Below are 18,209 nucleotides of genomic sequence, written 5' to 3' on the forward strand. Positions count from 1 at the left end.
GACTGTAAGCCTTATTGATAATGTGAACTGTTGATTAACACATATTTTGTATGTATTACATTTATTATATACTGTATTCTTATAACAAACAAAATAGTTGCAGAAAAGAAAATGTTATTTAGAATATCAAATGGAAGAGAAAATATATTTAGTATTCATTAAATGGAGGTGGATCATCATAAAGGTCTTCATCCTCATCGTCTTCACATTGAGAAGGTTGAGGAGAAGGAGGAAAAGGAGAGTTGGTTTTGCTATCTCAAGAGTAATAGAAGCAGAAAAGGTGGAGGAGGTAGAAGCAGAGGCAGGAGAGGCAGGTACACTCAATGTAACTTTACAGAAATACATCATAACTTCTGTCTGACTTTTTGCCTTCTCATTTCTCTAAAAATGTTTCTGTATAATACAAATCCTTCTTTCACTATTTGCCTTAGTTTCAGTGCCCACATCATGGAAGGGTCCATGTGACAACAGAAGTCAAAAGTCATCTTGAGTAACCAAAACCCGTTGCCAGATTGTCTAACATCAATTTGTTTTCTGATATTGCCTCTTTTACCTCTTCTTCCTCATTGTCTGGTACTGATTCATCTCCATCAAGTTGTCATCTTCTGTCAATCCCTCTGGAGTGGCATCTATTGGCTCTTGATTTCTCCAAGATTCATATCTTGAGACCCTTCACACAGACCTCTCACCCACCTTTTCCCCATATGCTCAATCTCTTTCATGATTTTCTTGATTGGCTCTGCCGTAAATCCTGTGAAGTTATGCACAACATCTGAACACAGTTTTCTCCAGCAGGAACTTGTTGTTTTGGGCTTGATGGCTTTCATAGCTTTTTCTGTCACAAAGATGGCATCTTCAAAGTGTAATCCTTCTAGAATTTCTTGATGTTCTATCAGGGTTCTCTTTCACAGCGTTGACAATCTTTTCCAAAGAGTATCATATATAATGAGAATTAAAGGCCCTTATGACCCCCTGATATAGAGGCTGGATTAGAGATGTTTTTGGGGGCAAGTAGACCACTCTGATGCCTTCAGTGTTGAACTCATGGGGTTCTAGATAACCAAGAGTCATCCTCCAATATCAAAAGAACCTTGAAAGGCAGACTCTTAGTGGCAAGGTACTTCCTGACTTCAGGGACAAAACATGGATGGAACTAATCCAGAAAGAGTTCTCATTGTCCAGGCCTTCTTGTTGTACAACCAAAAGACTGGCAGCTGGTGTTTAACATTTCCTTTCAAGGCTTAGGAATTAGCAGCTTTATAGGTAAGGGCAGTCCCGATGATAAGCCTGACTGCATTTGCACAAAAGAGCAGAGTTCGCCTATCCTTTCCTATCTTAAATCCTGGTGATCGCTTCTTTTCCTTATTAATCAATGTTCTTTGTGGCTTTTTTTTCCCCCCAGAATAGGGTACTTTCATTCAAATTAAAAACCTGTTCAGGCAATTAGTTATCCTTTCCCCTCCATGATTTTGTCAATGGCATCTGATAATTCATCTGCTGCCTCTTGGTCGGCAGAAGCTGCTTCTCCTGTTATCTTGACATTTTTTAAGCCAAACCTCTTTCTAAAATTATCAGACCATCTTTGCTGGCATTAAATTATTCGGCTTTAGATCCTTCACCTTTCTTTTGCCTTAAGTTATCATACAATGACTTCACTTTTTCCTGACTCATATTAGAGTCTATGGGTACATCTTTCTTATAGCAATCTTTATAGCAATGCACCCACCTAAAACCTGCATTTTCAATATGAACTAAAATGGTATTTCACCAAAAGTGCAAGGTTTTCATACCTGCTGGGAGCTGCAGCTACTGCTTCATGAATTTATTTTTTCTTTCTTTCTTTTTTCTTTTCTTTTCTCTTTTCTTTTTCTTTTCTTTTCTTTCTCTCTCTCTCTCTCTCTCTCTCCCCCTGCCTCTCTCTCTCTCTGTCTCTCTCCCCCTCCCTCCCTCCCTCTCTTTCTTTCTTTCTTTCTACAGTGGTCCTTGTGCTAAATTCATTCATCTTAAAATGATGGACAACTGCAGCTGCAGACCTCAATCTATGCTATATATCAAGCAATTCAGTTATTTTCTTGTAATGTCATGACTTTTCTCTGCTTTTTGGGAACACTTTCAGCATCACTAGTGTCACTTCACGTGGGTTCCATGGTGTTATTCAAGGTTTTCTGTATTACACTAAACATGATGAAAAATGTTTTATCATGAGAACCAGGAGATATCACATTTTACTCTGATATCCAATTAACTGCAGAGATGAATTGCTCACTCAGAGATAATTAGCATCACACAACACTTGAAGTGGATACTGGCAACACTTGAGTTCACCACAATAGCAACAAGAGATGGCCACAGGCCAGGTGTGGTGGCACACACCTGTAATCCCAGCACTTTGGGAGACTGAGACGGGAGGATTGCCTGAGATCAGGAGTTCAAGACCAGCCCGGCTAATGTGGTGAAACTCTATCTCTGCTAAAAATACAAAAATTAGCCAGGTGTGGGGGCACACACCCATAATCCCAGCTACTCGGGAGGCTGAGGCAGGAGAATCACCTGAACCTGGGAGATGGAGGTTGCAGTGAGCCAAGATCACGCCACTGTACTCCAGCCTGGGCGACAGAGTGAGACTCCATCTCAAAAAGAAAATCATAATAATAATCCCATTTCTGAGCATTTATTATGTACCAAACTGCTTAGTGTGTTACATTATCATTTCATATAACCTTCACAAGAATCTAAAGGATGTACTTTTTTGTTTTGCTTTGTTTTGTTTTGAGACAGTGTTTTGCTCTGTTGCCCAGGCTGGAATGCAGCTGCACCATCTTGGCTCACTGCAACCTCCACCTCCTGGGTGCAAGCGATTCCCCTGCCTATAAAATGAGGCAATTTTGGGCAAGTGGTCAGGTTCTATCTACAGAATGGCCAATGTAAATTCTGTAACTGACCATCACGTTTCTCTTTTCCTGCCACCCACATAAATACTTGGAACCAAATGTTAGCAAGTTCATAGCAGGTAGACTTGTGATTGATTTTTGTTGTTTTGTTTACAGTTTGGTACATTTGATTGTCCATCTCATCTTTGTACTCTTTGCCTTCCTTTTAAACAATTTCTTGCTGATTTTTAATTTTTTAACATAATGTGTTACATTTAATTATGTAACTTACATTTAATATGTTTTTTGAATAAGGGAGCATATTAGTAAATACATGGACTTAGCTTGGAAGAGGGAAAGTGAGGCTGTATGAGATTGTGGTAAAAAGCATGGGTTTGACTTCACTACCTCAGGCAAATTATTAAACCTTAATTGCCTCAACTATAAAAATGGGAAAAATGATTATATTTTCCTCATAGAAAAATTGTGAAAAATTATATGAGATAATGTACTTGGTAAATGTTAGCCATTATTGTGTTATTATTATTATTTACGTTTTCCCTTCATGCCCATTCCAGATACTTCATTACTGGTGTCTATAAAGCAGGGTCTCCTGATAGTTTTAAACATTTTTTTTTTTTTTTTGAGACGGAGTTTCGCTCTTGTTGCCCAGGCTGAAGTGTAATGGCGTGATCTTGGCTCACCACAACCTCTACCTCCCGGGTTCAAGCAATTCTCCTGCCTCACCCTGCTGAGTAGCTGGGATTACAGGCGCCCACCACCATGCCCAGCTAATTTTTTGTACTTTTAGTAGAAACAGGGTTTCACTATGTTGGCCAGGCTGGGCTCGAACTCCTGACCTCAGGCAATCTACCTGCCTCGGCCTCCCAAAGTGCTGGAATTATAACTTGAAGCTTTTCTAAAACACAAGCCAATGTTGCCACATGGATGACACATGGGCCACAGCTTTGCAAGTACCAAAGCAATTCTTATTGATATCCTCTACCATTTCATTGCTGATGGCAAAGCTTGGGGTTGGATGTGAAGGAAATCTGAAGGCAGTAGACAGATAGCTATACATTTCAGTGGCAAAGTTTAAAAATGTCATCTATGGGTGTTCATTCCATCCATTTTTACTGAACTCCTGCTAAGTACCAGGCTCCGAGGATGCAATGGGAAAGCAAGACAGACATATCCCTGCTCCCTTAGATTTTATGGTCTCATGGTGGAATACAGGCAAGTGTATTGACAATTATATCGCAGATTATACGTGGGATGATAGAGGGAGCCCAGGCAGCTAAGGGCACATAGACAACCAATCTCAAGCTAACCCAGACATGTAGGAATCTTGGAGGAAGCAGCATCTAAAGGGATACCAGAAAGATGAACCGAACTTCATCAGGTAAACTGGGAAAAAGTGTGGAATGTGGAGGGGGGGAATGTCGGCACAGAAAGTGCCATTCAAGAAGCCTTGCATGTACGAATGTCAAGCACAACAAAGAACACAGCAAGTTTGAGGAACTAAAAGCTGTTCCTTTTAACTGAAGCACAGCAAGCTTGTTCACAGGGAGAGATAGCTGCCAGCTCTTGAAGACCCTCTCCAGCCACGGGAGAGAGTCTGGGCTTCATCGGGGGGCAGTGGGGAGCTAGGGAAGTGCCTTAAGCCTGGGAGGGGCATGCCCTTTGTTTTAACTCATGTAATTTTCCACATTCAGAAGGATGTTGGAGTGCATCCAACCTACTTCATTTAATAGGTGGGGAAACAGAGGTGAGGCTCCTTGCTTAAGATTATTCTTCTGTTAGTTGCAAAACTAGGACCAAAAGACAAGCCTCCGGATTTCCAACACAGTGGCTTCAAAAGACCATACTGCTCTCCTTTTTACACAAGTAGAACTCAGAGGTCAGGGAGTTATTTTTGCTTAAGATCTAACCAAATATACATGTAATAGTCTTTTCTGTTTTTAGGCAACTTGTTCCTGAAGGTGAAAAGACAGCAAAGGAACAACAGGGAGAAATATGTCTTCCAAAAAACGATACCATCTGAAATAATGTGCCCCTTAGAATGAAAACCTGACTGATTGGGAATCTCATTGTAAAGTATTTGTAATCATTGAACTTGGAATCCCAAGGATCACGGTGGAAAATGAAACATTTTTTAAAAAGGAAACCTCGGTTCTGTTTTTAAACCCATCCTCCACAAACACTCCCACAGCTTTTCACACAGAACCAGGGACAGAAATGTATGTATATATATATATGTCATTTTTTTTTTCTGAAATAGCAATTTGAATTGGAATTAGTGATTTAAGATCAAACCACAAGGATTCATGGATTCTGAGCACTTGGGAAGCAAGGTGAGATCAGTAAGGGCAAGCAAAGGCTTCCACAAGCCCTTTGCTGGAGCTTGAATAATGGGCCTCCTCCACAAATTGCCCTTATTAGGAATAGCTGAGTGATTAAGTATAAATTTGTGGACTCTAGAAAACCACTCCTTATGTCTACATACACTCCACAATGTCTTAAACGCTTTCAAATTATTTACCCTGTAAGGTATAAAAGGCAATTGTCATTCCCTGTGTTGCAGATACGGTGACCTCTGTGGAGCAGAGTGTTGAGTAACCTGCTCAGGTGTCTCAAGGTTAGCATTTGGTGCAGCCTGACTTCAGCCTGGTCTGAAGGCCTACCAGGCTGGATCTCAATGAGAATTGTTTCTTTCTCTCTTTCTTTTCTCTCTTTCTCTTCTTTCTCTCTTTCTCGGTCTTTTCTTTCTTTTCTCTCTCTTTTTCTTTCTTTTTTTTTTTTTTTTTTAATGTGAGACAGTCTCACTCTGTCGCCCAGTCTGGAGTGCAGCAGCAGGATCATAGCTCACCGTAGCCTCAATCTCCTAGGCTCAAGCAATCCTCCCACCTCAGCCTCCTGAGTAGCTGGGACCAAAGATGCATGCCACCACACCCATGGTTTTTTTTTTTTTTTTTTTTTTTTTTTTTTTTTTTTTAATTTTTAGTAGAGATGAGGTTTCGTTGAGTTGTCCAGGATGGTCTCCAATTCCTGAGCTCAAGCAATCCTCTCTCCTCAGCCTCCTAAAGTGTTGGTATTACAGGTGTGAGCCACCGGTGGGCAGATAATCGCTTCTTTAAGGAGCCCGAAACGGCAGATAAGCCTTGAAGAGAAAGGTACCTGTCCTCTCAGTGCTTCCTGTCGCCTATTTGTCCGTTAGGCAATTCTTCCAGAATGAAGTTGAGGCAGGCCCCTGTTAATGAGGTGGTAGCTTCAGGGACTCTTCTCCAGGGAACTGGAAGGGAGGGGAAGAACTTATTCTTGAGCGAAGAAGCCCCATCAGCGTCCAGGTTCAATTAGTGGAAGGCCCCTCCCCTAGCCCCAGTTGCATCTTCCGTCACTTGACCTTGCTACTTCTCCTCACAGCACTTTGGGCTGTAACTGGACGTTAGATGGGTTAATATACATCCGTCTCTCCTGGCAGGTGATAAAACTCCAAGGGGGCAGGGACCCTGTCTTTTGTACACCAGTGCACACCCAGGTCCTGGCACCGTACATGGAACGGAATAGGTAATCAATAAAGATTGGGTTGATAAATGAGCACTCGGAAATCATGTGGGGCCAATGAGATCCGAATGCGGCCGAAGCTCTCGTTCTCGGGTTGCTGCAGGTGTGGTTCCTAGTGATGGAGGCCGTGGAAGAAGCCCTCCCTCCCTTTCCCGCCCCCAGGGCAGGAAGCCTGGGTGCTGAGCTGTCCTCCGAGCCCGAGAGGCAGGTCTCGAGCGCGCCGGCGGTACAGCGGGGAGCGCCGAGAGCCCCTCGCCGCAGCCATTTCCTGCCCTTTGTGTGACAGCCGCAGCGGAGAAGGGGCGGGCGCTGGGCGGGGGCGGAGCCGCGGCAGGCGGAGCGGCGGGGCCGGGGCGGGGCCGAGCGCCGCGCAGCGGAGCGGGGCAGAGCATCCTGCGCCCCGGCGCGGGGCCCTGCGGTAGCCTCGGGCCCCTCCCCTGGACTCGCCGCAGAGCCAGGTAAGCGGCGCTCGCAGGCCTCGGGCCGGGCACGGGGACCGGGATGCTGCCGGGGACGGGGTTGAGGCCGTGAGGATGCGCGATGGGCCGCCCCCTCTCCCGGTCCGCGGGGGGCGCTTGGCGCTGCGCTGGGGCTAGCGCGAGGCCCGGCCTCAGGCCCCACGCGGCCCCTTTCCTCCTCGGGCCCATGGTGCGTCCCGCGGCACGGACCCTCTGCCCGGGAGGCGCGAGCACGTCGCGGAGTTCTGGCTCGGCGGCGGGGTAGCCGCAGCAGCAGGTGCGCGGCCTGGGCCGGAGCCGCCAGCCCGGGAGGAGGCGGTGCTAATCTCAGGGACAGGAGACACCTGCGGTGGCCGCGAGCCCGGCGGCGGCAACATCCTCGGGTCCAGGTACTGCAGAGCGCTGGCCCCTGCCTCTGCCTCCGTGGCCACCGTCACCTTCCCCAGGGCCAGCGAGAGCCGCCTGGGCCCGTCTGGCAGCCGCCTCGGGCACACAGGACGTGTGATGGGTGGGGCGAGGGGCGCAGCGGCGATGTTTGGGGGCGGAGGGCTTTGATGAGAGAGAAGCAGATCTGACCCGCTTGGAAGCTTTCTGGCCTACACTAGCATCGCTCTCCAGGCTGGCCGCGGGCAGGATGGAAATGGGGGAAGGGGATGAGTGGGCTGACTCCTGGGGGAAAAGATTGTTTTTTCTTGAGCTCTGAGGAACCAGGAAGAAGCTTACCTGTCGTGGCGTCTGCTTTTCAAGACAACCCTACCCCTCACCCCAAGGAACAGCCCACCTATGTGCAAAAGAAGAGGAGGTGCCCTCTGCTTGGGGATGGGGGATGGTCCACAGAAGTATGGCCCTCTGTACCCAGAACCCCCTGCTAGAAAGGACACTGACAGCCCCCCGGTGCCTCCCCAGCACAGGGAATCTGATTTTGACCTTTGCTTGCGTACTTTCGCCAGCACAGTGGAAACATTGACCAGCCCTGACGAGCCTTCAGCTGTCCTTCCAGCTAGGCCAAGAATGGGACAAGGATCCTTTTCTGCTAGTTCCTAGGTGCCTGTGCCCTCAGCATGGGCAGGGAGATGGAGGCAGTTCTGCTGGCAGGAGGGGCAAATCAGGAGAGTGTCGGTTCCTGTGTTCCCATTTCCTGCCTCCTGTCTGTGTCCCAGTTAGGGCAGTGGGTCTCACCTTTCTCTTGGATACAGGCTGTGCCAGCAACCTGGGTCCCTGAGATCTTAGAGGGTAAAAATCAGGTCCATATCTATGGGCAGGCCTGTGAAGGCCTTGACAGTTGCTTTCTCCACCATTAGACCCTCTCTCTGTGGCCCTCCTGGTGGCCTACCACCTCCACTTCCATACAGTGCCCTGCTCTTCCCCCAGTCTCCAGTGTCAGAAATTGTTTTCAAGAAAGGAGCCAATGATTGTGTTTATCTTGAAGAGCTAAATACAAAAGAAGTTCCCATTTGATGCAGAGCAGGTGCTTTATAAGTCATTTGACCAGAAAATAAACAGGATGGAGGCATTTTAATGGGAAACAAAGCTTTAATGGGAAACACTGTAGAAATATTTGCTGTCGCTAATGGTGGAATTTCAAACAGTGGGCTGGAAGTGGAGGTGGGGAGCTGGGTAGTTCTTTTGGGAACAGGTCCCTGAAATGACAATATCTAGCAGCTGTCAGCTCTGTATTTGGCAAGGGCAGCTTTGGCCCTGTGGGCAGGAATGCTGTAAGAGTGTGTGTGCATGCGTGTGCATGAGTGCATGTTTGTTTAACTGGTCAGGGGTTACTGTCACCGGAAGGCATTTTTTGAGCACCCAGTGTCCACTTTCAGGATGAGAAACTTGTGTACACAGGGTTCCTCGTTGGCATTGGCTACCCTTTGCCAAGGCAATTATTAGACCTCAAGAAGAGAGTGTTGTTTGCTTACAAAGTCAGTGCCTCTAGATAGTTCTGCACACTGAGCCTCTGGCTGGGGGCATTAGCTGTCTGCTCACTAAGCTTCTTTATTATATTTCCTGGCCAGTTCTGACCGGTTCTGTAGGCACCCAAGGCTGCCTTGTTCAGTCCCTGCTGAAAAATGAAAAAGGAAAAACTTGCTTTAGGCATTAGGCCAAGAGTCGAATGTACAACCCAATGGGGTTGGAGAATTTTACTCAAATCAGATGCTGGCCCAGAGAAGGAAGTAGACATGAATTCAAAAGCTGGTAAAAGGCCCTGGGAGAACTCTACATGTCCCCTCTGATAAATCATGCCCTCTCTGATGTTCAGTGGGCCTCTGCTGCTGTCATTGACCAGAAAACTGAATGAGATGAATAGGCAACAAGCTAATTAACGGAAAAGTGCTCCTGGAAAACAGTACGGGCCCCAGTCCCTACGTTTAAGGATTGGACTACACTCTCAACGCGGCTTCTTTGGACCTCTGTTGGCCCCAGGGGTCCACCAAGAGTGTCACAAAATGGCCTTTTGTAGCCTCCATGTGGCCACCATAACAATGAGTCTATTTCTTTACTGGCAAGTATTAATTATTCACTTGTAATTGACGAAGCCAGACATCAGTCACCTCACTGGAGTCTTTATGAAAGGCCTTTGGTCGTGTCATTCTGAGGAGCAAAGCCATGCCTAGGGTCCAGGGGATGGCCCCTGCATCAGTAGTGAGATGGTGGGAGAAGGGGGGCAGGCTGCTGCCTTCTAGGCAGTGAATGGGGGCGGGGGAGGAACTAGAATATCTTTGGATGCTCTTACTACCCGAGGGGTGCATGAAAGTGCCAAGCAGAATGCTTAGCACGTAGTAAGTACTAGCATATTTATATATTTATTGTTATAATGTATTCATTACATAATCATTAAGAATTTGGCTCATGTATGGAATCAACCCTTGGCTGTTACCAGCCCCTCTCCCTCCAGAGCTTTCCTGAATTTTGCTTTTTTGAGGGAAGCTGGTCTCTGTGACCAGTAAACCCAGCCCCAAGTTTACCTGCCAAAGGAAGGGAAAGTTAAGAGTGGTAAGGCATGAACTGAAAGGCTTCAGGTGGAAAGTGCTCTTAAGTAGCACAGGAGACGTGGGTGGAACTTGAGTAGGCAGGGAGAAGTGGGAGGGAACACACCAAGCAGAAGCCCAGGGCCATTCTCACATTTCAACACATAGAGTTAAGGAAGGGCCTCTTCCTCTGTGAGAATTTCGCATTTTGCAACCACCCAAAAATGTTGAGGGCATGCTTTGCTTCCAGGACAGACAGAGCAGCACAGTGAGCATGGGACACAGGATCCCTAAGTTGCTGTGTGCCCTTAAACCAGCCGCTACCTCTCTGACATTCAAAATTGAGCAGTGGAAGGCAGCCTGCCCAACTGTTACCTGCCTGTCATTATGGAAGCCTGCGGATGAGGTAATGTCTGTAAATCCCAGTCTGAGAAACAAAGACCATGGAAATAGAGAAGGAACCTCCTGAATGTGTGACTCTTTTGGGTAAATGCCCTCCATTCCTTAAGAAACAATTTATTACTTATATATTGTGTGCCACTTTAAGAAGACAGATCTGTGGCCTCTCTGTACTGTTGAGCCAATGGGAAGCTTAAAGGCATTTTGTGATTCACAGATTCTGTCAAGGCCCCTGGATAGCCTGGTCTGTACAAAGACACTTCAGAATTCAGTCAGTGGGTGCGGGACGCCTCCCAGGATGCAAAGAGCTTAGATATTGGCTTTCTAGCCATGGCCATTATGCTAAGGACTGTGTGTGATGTACCTCAAAAAAACAGCCATTTAAGCCATACTTGGGCCCTGGCAACAGAGGGTGCAAATTCTTGAAAGAAATTATTTTGAGAAGGCAGAGCTTGAGTTCAGGCAGAATTTCTTGCAGGATCATTCTGGTTGTGTGGCATTTTGATAGACTTTGGGCAACTCAGATACAGGCAGTGAGAGAGGAAAGTAAATAGGACTTTCTGGCGAGATGCCTGAGAAAGACCCAGTGATGACTTCATCAGTAGGCCTTTTGATTCTGTTTGCGTCATTATTTGGTCATTGTAGAGCAATGGTTCTCAGGCTTTAATCTCTAGGTAAAACAGAGGTGTGTTTAGTCTGTCCATGTTCTATAGTCTCTGTTTTCTAAGTAAGGCAGGAGGTGAGGTCCTCTGCAGGAAATCAAGGTGATGGACTGGTTAGGAAACTTCAGGAGACTTCAGAGTTTGGAACAGTTGCCTCTGTGGGTGGAATAAGAAATCAACTGGGGAAGAATGAGAGAATTGTCTAACTTCACTGAAGGCCTGGCTGAGATCAAAGGGAATTTGCAGGGCTGACCCTCAGAGAAGGCATGCAGTAACTCTTAAGGAATATCTGAGAACTATTTTTGATTTGTGCTTTTAAAATATGATGCTTTAAGATTTGTTTTGGCAATATATGAATGACAAGATAATTCAGAACTAGAGGTCAGCCACCTATCTCCAAGTCTGTTATTCTTCCATCTGGGGAAGAGAAATAAGGACCTGCTTCTTAGGGTTTGAAGTGGAAACTATATGATAGAAGGATTCTCTAAAGAACTCTCCTCAGATTCTTATATTGATAAGGCAGACTTGAATATGGAACCTCAGAGAAGTGTGATATATTAACTTTCTTGTTAATTTTTTTAAACCAGAAGTTAAGAATTTTGGTCATTGGCTCATGCATTCAACAAATCATTCATGAATTATTAATTAAGCAAGTAATTCCTGGTGTGTGCCTTTCTCTGTGCTGGTTGCTGTGAGTCAAACTCAGACAAGGTGACTATCCTTGGCATTCTTAGCAATCCAAAGAATTAATGAAATATAAAGCAGTTTGTAGTGCAGTTAAAAACTGTGAACTCTAGACTGTGAGTGCTAGTGGAGTGAGAGAAATGAAGGTCATTATGGGGCTTGGCTGGTCAGACCTTTGTGGAAAAGGCATGTCTTGACTTGGGCCTTAGTAGATTGGTAGGATTTAAGAAGGAAAGAAGACAGTCCATAAGGCAGTGGAGACAGTTTGAGCAAAGGCACAAAGGAAGACTATCCTTGGACAGGTTTATGATGCCCTGTATATCTTGGCCACAGAGAATGGTCTGCATGATCCTTAACATGTGTCTTTAAGGAAGCTCTTTGGATGGAATGTCTAGACTGTAGTCATGGTCATTTGCTTTAGAGTTGGAAGGCCCCTGAGAGAGGCCCAACTCCAGTGATTCTTAACTTGTTGCTGTTGTTGTTATTTTAGTACACAAAATGGACAATATTGACATGCTCCCCCTACAGCCAATCCCCCAACTCTGCTCCAGTCCTGCCACTCAAGGGAAGAGATGAACATGCAAGCAATAATATCACACAGAGACCTTGAACCCTTGCCTTACATACAATAAAATGTACCTTGTTTGCAAACCTCAGTGCTTAAGCTGTTATTAGCACAAGTTACCTGCAATAACCTTCACAAGGCAGGACATCATGGTTGAGAGAGAACCAAGGCTAACCTCCATATTTTATAGACAGAGAAATTTGCCCTTTTAGAGTGAGTGAAAATGTGATTTGGGGACCTTTGTCTTCATATTGAGCCATGCTCGAGTTGCAGTTTCGCGTCGATGAAGCTGAGTTCCACGTGCTCCGATCTGGTGGCCAGACCTGAAGTCCTGCTCTTTGTTTCCGTAGCAGATGCATGGCTTCGCTTTGTGAGTTTTAGCAGGTGCATCTGAGAGGCAGCTCCTCTCCCCACATAGGCATCATGTTGGTGTTCCTCATATGACAGCCCCAGGGCCCCAGCAGGAGCAAATCAGCAAGCCACTTGGTGGCATGACTTCCTCTCCTGAGAGCGTGAGACCGTTCCCCTGAGCCGCTGGTAGCTGCCTGGTTTGGTGTCACCAGAAAGGCCGCCTCAACCCTAACAACACAGGAAGCAGCTGGGCAGAACGGCAAATGAAGTAGCAAGTCCTTTAGCCCCTGCCAAGATCTCTTTCTCTGTCTACTCATAAACAACGAGGAAAATAGACCTTCTCCAGAGGCCCAAGTCGAGGCTGACTTGACTTCTTTGCTCTGACTGCAGGTCCCCTGTGTGGAGAGAAGCTGTAGGTGATGGAGCCTCTGGTCCCAGAAGACAGGCAACAAGGGACTGAAACAGCAGTCAGTGCTGGGTACCAGCCAGGTGTCTGAACTGCTAGCAGGGAGACTTTGGGTGGTTGTCTTCTAAAGCAAATTATTAAATTTTGATCAAAACAATACATACACATGTTTTAAAAAATCAAATAGTATTGAAAGCTTATAATGAAAAACAACCATCCAGCACCCACCCTCCCCTAGAAGCTGCCGCTTTTAACTCACTGTTTCTTCTAGTAGCTGCCTCCTGATCTCTAAATGATATGTGCTTACACTGCTATTTCTTGATTTATCTATTTTGCACGTTGTCTATTTACTTCCTGCTGTGATGGATGGAGATTTTGCTTTCTTTTTTTTTTTTTTTTTTTGTTTGTTGAGACGGAGTCTCGCTCTGTCACCTAGGCTGGAGTGCAGTGGCCCGATCTCAGCTCACTGCAAGCTCCGCCTCCCGGGTTCACGCCATTCTCCTGCCTCAGCCTCCGAAGTAGCTGGGACTACAGGCGCCCGCCACCTCGCCCGGCTAGGTTTTTTTTTTGCATTTTTTTTTTTTTTTTTTTAGTAGAGACGGGGTTTCACTGTGTTAGCCAGGATGGTCTCGATCTCCTGACCTCGTGATCCGCCCATCTCGGCCTCCCAAAGTGCTGGGATTACAGGCTTGAGCCACCGCGCCCGGCCGAGATTTTGCTTTCTTACACCATCTCCCTCCCTCCCCTGCCCCTGTCTTTCAAGATAGGAAGAGCTCTATTTTAACCTAAATTGGGTTTAAAGTGTCTACATTATTAAGAAGATATGTAAATGATGATCACAGAGAACCAGTAATGTCCTTTCATTGTATTTCCTTTCTTAGAGGGCTTTTCGTTTTGCTGCAGAATTTTTGTTGCAATACCTGTCTTTTCTTTTATTTATCTATTTATTTATTTTGAGCTGGAGTTTCACTCTTGTTCCCCAAGCTGGAGTGAAATGGTGCGATCTCAGCTCACTGTAACCTCTGCCTCCCAGGTTCAAGCGATTCTCCTGCCTCAGCCTCCCGAGTAGCTGGGATTACAGGCATGTGCTATGACACCTGGCTAATTTTTTGTTTTGTTTTGTTTTGTTTCGTTTTTGAGACAGAGTCTTGCTCTGTCGCCCAGGCTGGAGTGCGATGGCGCGATCTCAGCTCACTGCAAGCTCCGCCTCCCGGACACCTGGCTAATTTTTTAATTTTAGTGGAGATGGAGTTTCACCATGTTAGTCAGGCTAGTGTCGAACTCCTGACCTCAGGTGATCCACCTGCCTCTGCCTCCCAAAGTGCTGGGATTACAGGCGCCAGCCACCATGCCTGGCCCTCTCCTTTTCTTTTAAAGCTCTGTGTCATATAAGTTATTCTATTGCCTTCCCTTGTCTTCTCAGGAAGTGCAATGTTAACCCCAGCTCCACCCCTAATTAGCCCAGTGACCTTGCACAAGTCCCTTCTCTTTTCTAAGCCTCGGTTTCCTCATCAGTAGAAAGAGAGCTAGACTCCCTTCTTGTTCTCATTCTAAACCTCAGAACCTATCACTCCACCCACCTCACAGGTGGTAACATTATTATTCCTCAGATAATATTATCTGAGGAATCTTTACTCCCGGGGCAGGGGGAAGCCCCAGGACCTGACAGATGGCAGAAAAACCAAAACGGGCAGGGGCAGGGGGAGGGAACAAACAAGCTAGCTGGGCCTGCCCTGTATGGTCTAGTTCACCCCTGCAGTTTAGGGGGCCGCTGTGCGGGGTCGTATGGTTGTATCTATTGCTCTTTTCCTCCCCTGCTGTCCTCATTGGTTTTTGCTCTCCACAGCCTCTGCTTGTAGGGGCAGCGTTACAGTCCCCAAACTCCCCAAGCTCCTACTCCAACCCCAGCTGTCTTTGTACCCCTTCTGCTTATGTTACACCCAAAGTTTCCCAAAAGGTAGTTATAAAAATACTAACTTTTGGTAGCAGCTTTCTTGAAATATAGTTTGCATACTGTACAATTCACTCATTTAAAAGATACGGTTCAGGGCAGGCATGGTGGCTCATGCCTGTAACCCCAGCACTTTGAGAAGTCGAGGTGAGTGGATCACCTGAGGTCAGCAGTTTGAGACCAGCCTGGCCAACATGGCAAAACCCCGTCTCTACTAAAAATACAAAAATTAGCTGGGCATGGTGGCGGGTGCCTGTTTTTCCAGCTACTCAGGAGGCTGAGGGAGGAGAATCATTTGAACCCGGGAGGTAGAGGTTGCAGTGAGTGAGATCGCACCATTGCATTCCAGCCTAGGGAACAAGAGCAAAAACTCTGTCTTAAAACAACAACAACAACAAAAAAACCAGTTCAGTGGTTTGTAATATATCCACAAAATTGTACAACCCATAATTGTAGTCAGTTTTAGAGCATTTTAACGCCCCAGAAAGAAACCTCATGGCCTTTAGCAGCACCACCTATTTCACCCAATCCCACCCCTAGGCAACCACTAGTCTACTGTAAGTCTCCATAGATTTGCCTGTTCTGGGCATGTTTAATAAATGCAACCATAGAATACAGAGTCTTTAATGACTGGCTTCTTTCACTTAGCATAATATTGTCAAAGTTCATTCATGTTGTATCAATATCAGTACCTAATTCCTTTTTATGGCTGAAAAATATTCCATATGGCTGTACCATATTTTATTTATCAGTTGATGCATATTTTAGTTCTGCTTTTTAGCTGTTACAAATAATGGTGCCATGAACATCCATGTACAAGTTTTTGTGTGGACATGTATTTCCATTTCACTTGGGGTTATACCTAGGAGTAGAATTGCTGGGTCAAATGGTAACTCTGTGTTTAAAAATTTGAGGAAATACCAATCGATTTTCCAAAGGTGCAGCACCATCTTGCATTCCCACTAGCAACGGTGTTCCCAGTTTCTCCACATCCTTGTCAACACTTGTTATTGTCTGTCCTTTTGATTATAGCCATCCTAGTGGGCGTGAAGTTGTATCAATTTGCATTTCCCTAATAACTAAGGACATTAATCTTTCTGTGTGCTTATTGGCTATGTGTATATCTTTGGAGAAAAATCTGTTCCTTGCCTATTTTTAAAATCAGGTTGTCTTTATTAATGAGTTTTAAGAATTCATTTTTAAATTTATTTTTATTAAAAAACTTTTTTTGTACAAACAAGGTATCGCTCTGTTGCCCAGGCTGGTCTTGAACTCCTGGCTTAAGCGATTCTCCCATCAGCCTCCCAAAGTACTAGGATTACAGGCATGAGCCACTGTGCCCAGCCAAGAATTATTTACATATTTTATATATTTAGCAAAGACATGATTTGCAAATATTTTCTTCTGTGGATGGACTTTCTTGATGGTGTCCTTTGAAGCACAAATTTTTTTATGTAGATGTTTAGTTTATTTTTTACTTTGTTGCTTGTGTTTTTGTTATTACATAATTCAAGGTCACAAAGATGTACTCTTGTGAGTTTTATAGTTTTAGCTCTTACATAGATCTTTGAATTAATTTATTATATATTACATTATTTATACCTCACACCATAAAATAAATTTTGCATGTGGGTATTCAGTTGTCCCAGAATCATATGTTGAAAAGAATATTCTTTCTACATCTCTTGTCAATTGACCATAAATGTGAGGGTTTATTTCTGGATTCTCAGTTCAGTTCCATTAATTTATCATTGTTCATTGTCTGTCTTCATGGTAACACCACACAATTTTGATTACTGTAGCTTTCAGTATGTTTTGAAATGAGGAAGTGTGAGTCTTCCAATTTTGTTCAGTTCCCCCCACCCACAAGATTGTCTTGGTTATCTTGAGTGAGTCCCTTGAATTTCCATATGAATTTTAGGATCAGCTTGTCAATTTCTGCAAATAAGCCAGCTGAGATTTTGATAGAGATTATGTTGAATCTGTAGATTCGTTTGGGTAGTATTGCCGTGTTAACAATATTAAGTCTTCCAGCTTATGTACATGGGATATCTTTTTATTTATTTAGGTCTTCTTTAATTTTTTTCAACAAGGTTTTATTGCTTTCAGAGTGTATGTTTTGCACTTATTTTGTTAGGTTTATTCCTAAGTATTGTATTATTTTTGATGCTACTATAAATAGAATTGTTTTCTCAATTTTCTTTTCATATTGTGCATTGCTGGTATATAGAGATACAACTGATCTTTGTATGCTGATATTGTATCCTACAAACGTGCTGAACTTGTTTATGACTTTAATAGTTTTTAGTGGATTTTTCACAGATTTTCTATATACAAGGCTATGTTACCTGCAAATAGGAATAGTTTTACTTTTTCATTTCTAATCTAGATGTCTTTTATTTAATTTTCTTGCCTAATTACCTTGGCTAGAACTGCCGGTACAATGTTGAATAGAAGTGCTAAGAGCAGGCTTATTTGTCTTGTTCTTGATCTTAGTGGGAAAGCATTAAGTCTGATATTAGCTAAAAGTTTTTTGTAGCCACTTATTGTCAAGTTGAGGATATTCTCTAATCCTAGTTTTTTGAGTGTTTTTATCATGAAGGTGTTGAGATTTTGTCTAATGCGTTTTCTGTGTGTATTGAGATGATATGGTTTCTGACCTTTATTGGTATAGCTTATTACATTAATTGATATTCTGATGTTAATGTTAACCTGATCTTAACATTCCTGGGATAAATCTCACTTGTTCATGGTGCATAATCTTTTTTATATGTTTCTAGATTCAGTTTTGTTGAGGCACTAACTTTTATCGAGCACTTTCTACCAGCCAAGCCATTTACATGGATTAACTCATTTAGTTTTCAAAGCCTGTGAGATAGAAACTATCATTATCCCTTATACCAAAATGAGGAGAGTGAGGCTCAGACAGGTTATGTCACCTACTTAAGGTCACACAACTAGGTATTGGCAGAGGTAAGATTCTAACTCAAGTTATCCAGTTCACCTCCACACTAAAATGCCTCTCATGTGGGTATCAGTGGTGGACATGGAATGATTTTCAGATAATACCCAGACCTGTGTTTATGTTCATTACTGTGTTTTTTATGGCTCCTCTGTGTTTATGACATATAATATTGGTTTTCTATCTGTGATTGTGATATAAAGCTTCCTTCTAAAATAAAAAACTGGCAAAAAACAGGATCTCTAGCAAAAAATATTAAGAATTATCCTGGCAGTTTATGGTTGTGACTGTGTATTCTATGCTGATTTAAATTAGCTGTTTTGTTTTTGTTTTTGAGACAGAGTCTCACTCTGTTACCCAGATATAGCAGT

The 18,209-nt window shown here is 44.3% G+C and overlaps 1 protein-coding gene across 3 annotated transcripts in view; it reads left to right on the forward strand.

The window, feature by feature from the left end:
* Nucleotides 1-6,783: 6,783 nt before the first annotated feature.
* CYFIP2 (cytoplasmic FMR1 interacting protein 2) overlaps nt 6,784-18,209 on the forward strand; it is a 133,686-nt gene continuing 122,260 nt past the window's right edge. Inside the window, exon 1 of one of the 3 annotated variants that reach the window (XM_010363413.2) lies at nt 6,784-6,892. The gene's annotated coding sequence lies outside the window, so the exon portion shown is untranslated. Of the gene's footprint in view, nt 7,282-10,009; nt 10,265-18,209 lie in introns of those variants that run through there. The other 2 variants (XM_030926906.1, XM_030926905.1) reach the window with 2 other exon arrangements.

This window comes from Rhinopithecus roxellana, chromosome 3, assembly GCF_007565055.1.
Source record: "Rhinopithecus roxellana isolate Shanxi Qingling chromosome 3, ASM756505v1, whole genome shotgun sequence".
Classification (NCBI taxonomy): Eukaryota; Metazoa; Chordata; class Mammalia; order Primates; family Cercopithecidae; genus Rhinopithecus; species Rhinopithecus roxellana.